The sequence below is a fragment of the Triticum dicoccoides genome, chromosome 2A, assembly GCF_002162155.2.
Source record: "Triticum dicoccoides isolate Atlit2015 ecotype Zavitan chromosome 2A, WEW_v2.0, whole genome shotgun sequence".
Classification (NCBI taxonomy): Eukaryota; Viridiplantae; Streptophyta; class Magnoliopsida; order Poales; family Poaceae; genus Triticum; species Triticum dicoccoides.
This window is the reverse complement of record NC_041382.1, coordinates 537,389,893-537,394,671: the sequence shown is the minus strand read 5'-3', so window position 1 is coordinate 537,394,671 and position 4,779 is coordinate 537,389,893.

The window sequence follows — 4,779 nt, the reverse complement described above, 5'->3', positions numbered from 1 at the left end:
GCCCGAGATTCGATCGTCGGTATCTCCCTAGTTCAATCTCGTTACCGGCAAGTCTCTTTACTTGTTTCGTAATACATCATCTCGCAACTAACTCATTAGTTGCAATGCTTGCAAGGCTTATGTGATGTGCATTACCGAGAGGGCCCAGAGATACCTCTCCGACAATCGGAGTGACAAATCCTAATCTCAAAATACGCCAACCCAACATGTACCTTTGGAGACACCTGTAGAGCTCCTTTATAATCACCCAGTTACGTTGTGACGTTTGGTAGCACACAAAGTGTTCCTCCGGCAAACGGGAGTTGCATAATCTCATAGTCATAGGAACATGTATAAGTCGTGAAGAAAGAAATAGCAACAAACTAAACGATCAAGTGCTATGCTAACGGAATGGGTCAAGTCAATCACATCATTCTCCTAGTGATGTGATCCCGTTAATCAAATGACAACTCATGTCTATGGTTAGGAAATATAACCATCTTTGATCAACGAGCTAGTCAAGTAGAGGCATACTAGTGACACTTTGTTTGTCTATGTATTCACACATGTATTATGTTTCCGGTTAATATAATTCTAGCATGAATAATAAACATTTATCATGAAATAAGGAAATAAATAATAACTTTATTATTGCCTCTAGGGCATATTTCCTTCAAAAAGCCCGACCCGGCCTGGCCCGACGCTGCTCCCGGGCCGGGCTCGGGCCTAGATTTTGAGCCCGATGGCCTGGCCGGGCCCGGGCCCTTCACTTCTGCAGTTTTTTGAAGGGGCCTGGCCCGAGGCCCGGTGGGCTTTTGTGTGTTTGGGCCGGGCTTGGGCCCAAAAACTAGGCCCGATGGCTGGGCCGGGCCGGGCTCGGGCCCAGGTTTTTTATCTCGGGCTTGGCTAGGCCCGGCCCGAGGTTTGGCCAAGTATAGTAATACACATCATAAGAAGCCTTGCAACCAATGTGACTAATGAGTTAGTTGTTGGATGATGTATTACGGAACAAGTAAAGAGACTTGCCGGTAACGAGAGTGAACTAGGTATGAAGATATCCACGATCGAATCTCGGGCAAGTAACTTACCGATGACAAAGGGAATAACGTATGTTGTCATTACGGTACGATCAATAAATATCTTCGTAGAATATGTGAGAACCAATATGAGCATCCAGGTTCCGCTATTGGTTATTGACCGGACTCATGTCTACATAATTCTCGAACCCGTAGGGTCCGCACGCTTAACGTTCGATGACGATTTTGTATTATATGAGTTATATGATTTGGTGACCGAATGTTGTTCGGAGTTCCAGATGAGATCACGGACATGATGAGGAGTCTGGAAATGGTCGAGAGGTAATGATTCATATATAGGACGATGATATTCGGACACAGGAAGTGTTTCGGGGTGTACCGGGTACATATCGGAGTACCGGGGGGGTTACTAGAACCCCTCGGGGGATTAATGGGCCTTATGGGCCATAGGAGGGGAGTACACCAGCCCACAAGTGTTGGTGTGCCCCCCAAGGAAGGAGGCCGAATAGGAGAAGGGGGAGGGGGTTCGGCCCCCCTTTCCTTCCTCCCCCTCTCTTCCCTTTTCGCCCTTCTGGTAATAAGGAAAGGGGGCCGAATTGGACTAGGGGCCCAAGTAGGATTCCTCCTACTTTGGGCGCCCCATGGCAGCTCCCCTCCCCCTCCCACCTATATATATGTGGGGAGGGGGCACCTAGAACACACACCAACAATTGTCTGCCATGTGTGGCGTCCCCTCCACAGTTTACGCCTCCGGTCATATCTTCGTAGTGCTTGGGAGAAGCCCTGCGCGGATCACTTCACCATCACCGTCACCACGCCATCGTGCTGACGGAAATCTCCCTCAAAACTTTGCTGGATCAAGAGTTCGAGGGACGTCATCGAGCTGAACATGTGCAGAACTCGGCGGTGTTGTACGTTCGGTGCTTGATCGGTCGGAACGAGAAGAAGTTCGACTACATCAACCGCGTTATCAAACGCTTCCGCTTTCGGTCTATGAGGGTACGTGGACACGCTCTTCCCCTCTCGTTGCTATGCATTTTCTAGATAGATCTTGCGTGAGCGTAGGTTTTTTTTTTGAAATTGCATGCTATGTTTCCCAACAGGATGGTCTTGTCTCCACCTTTTGTCGGGGTCATTGACAAGATGGCGTTGGAGGGCTCCTTCTCTAGGGCCACGCGAGGAGAGGTGAATTTGTAGGATATGTTGTGACACCTTTAATCTCAAGGACGAGTAGCGTGATATTGTTGTAGTAGGAGAGGAACAAGTGAAGGGTTTTGCACAGGCAACGTGATGGGTTGCAATCAGGAAGGTGATATAACTAACAAACTCTTCAATTCATCGATGTTGTTGAGATGCTTAAATTTGTATGGGGGCTGGAGCATGTGCTGAACTGCAAAGAAGTGGTGAATAATGTGTTCATCTTTTAGATGCTTTGTCTAGAAGACTGGAAGAAGGTGGTACAAGGGAGGGGGTTCCTTGGCTCTTTGGGGGCCTAGAGGTGATGATCGGGGATTATGGCGAGGTGACAGATCCATCCAAAGTGGTGCTTGGGTGGTTATACCTATGCGCTCAAACCACAATGTACCCGAAGTATTATAGGCAGGAATCACTCATAGATGAACTAACCAAGAGAATTGGAAGGGTTGGAGGTCCAGATGACACAAAATTTGTTGTATGAAGGGGACTATATCGTGTCAGGGTAAGAATGAAGGTGGCTAAGGGGTTAACATGCTTAACATTAAAGGTTGAAGGAAGGAAATGGCTGTCAGTTAAGTATGAGAAAGTGTTGTTTTTCTGTAAGGTGTGTGGTTTGATGAGACATTCTCATGAAGAATGTAGTGATGGTATGTAGGAAGAAAAAGATAAGAAGTTTGAGTCATGGATGATTGCCCAGAAGAAGGTGGTTTCGTACGATAACCCACAAGTATATGGGATCGCAATAGTTTTCGAGGGTAGAGTATTCAACCCAAATTTATTGATTCGACACAAGGGGAGCCAAAGAATATTATCAAGTATTAGCGGCTGAGTTGTCAATTCAACCACACCTGGAAACTTAATATCTGCAGTAAGGTATTTAGTAGCAAAGTAATATGATAATAATGGTAATGGTAGCAAAAGTAATATTTTTGGGTTTTATAGTGACTGTAACAGTAGCAACGGAAAAGTAAATAAGCGAAGAACAATATATGAAAAGCTCGTAGGCATTGGATCGGTGATGGAGAATTATGTCAGATGCAATCGATCATGCAACATTTATAACATAGGGTGACACAGAACTAGCTCCAATTCATCAATGTAATGTAGGCATGTATTCCGAATATAGTCATACGTGCTTATGGAAAAGAACTTGCATGCCATCTTTTGTCCTATCCTCCCGTGGCAGTGGGGTCCTATTGGAAACTAAGGAATATTAAGGCCTCCTTTTAATAGAGTACCGGACCAAAGCATTAACACATAGTAAATACATGAACTCCTCATACTACGGTCATCACCGGTAATGATCCCGATTATTGTCATTTCGGGGTTAACGGATCATAACACATAATAGGTGACTATAGACTTGCAAGATAGGATCAAGGACTCACATATATTCATGAAAACATAATAGGTTCAGATCTGAACTCATGGCACTCGGGCCCTAGTGACAAGCATTAAGCATAGCAAAGTCATAGCAACATCAATCTCAGAACATAGTGGATACTAGGGATCAAACCCTAACAAAACTAACATGATTACATGATAAATCTCATCCAATCCATCACCGTCCAGCAAGCCTACGATGGAATTACTCAAGCACGGCGGTGAGCATCATGAAATTGGTGATGGAGGAAGGTTGATGATGACGATGGCGACGGCGACGGATTCCCCTCTCCAGAGCCCCGAACAGACTCCAGATCAGCCCTCCCAAGAGAGTTTAGGGCTTGGCGGCGGCTCCGTATTGTAAAACGCGATGAATCCTTCTCTCTGATTTTTTCTCCCCGAACACGAATATATGGAGTTGGAGTTGAGGTCGGTGGAGCGTTAGGGGGCCCATGAGGCAGGGGGCGCGCCCAGGGGGTAGGCGCGCCCCACCCTCGTGGACAGGGTGTGGGCCCCCTGACGTCGATTCTTCTTCCAATATTTTTTATATATTCCAAAAATAATATCCGTTGATTTTCAGGTCATTCCGAGAACTTTTATTTATGCACAAAAATAACACCATGGCAATTCTTCTAAAAACAACGTCAGTTCGGGTTAGTTCCATTCAAATCATGCAAGTTAGAGTCCAAAACAAGGTCAAACGTGTTTGGAAAAGTATATACGACGGAGACGTATCAACTCCCCCAAGCTTAAACATTTGCTTGTCCTCAAGCAATTCAGTTGATAAACTGAAAGTGATAAAGAAAAACTTTTACAAACTCTGTTTGCTCTTGTTGTGTAAATATGTAAAGCCGACATTCAAGTTTTCAGGAAAGATTATGAACTACCATATTCACAATAACACTTAGGTCTCATGTTTACTCATATCAATGACATAATCAACTAGCGAGCAATAATAATAAATCTCGGATGACAACACTTTCTCAAAACAATCATAATATGATATAAAAAGATGGTATCTCGCTAGCCCTTTCTAAGACCGCAAAACATAAATGCAGAGCACCTTTAAAGATCAAGGACTGACTAGACATTGTAATTCATGGTAAAAGAGATCTAGTCAAGTCATACTCAATGTAAACTAATAGTAATGGATGCAAATGGCAGTGGTGCTCTCCAACTGGTG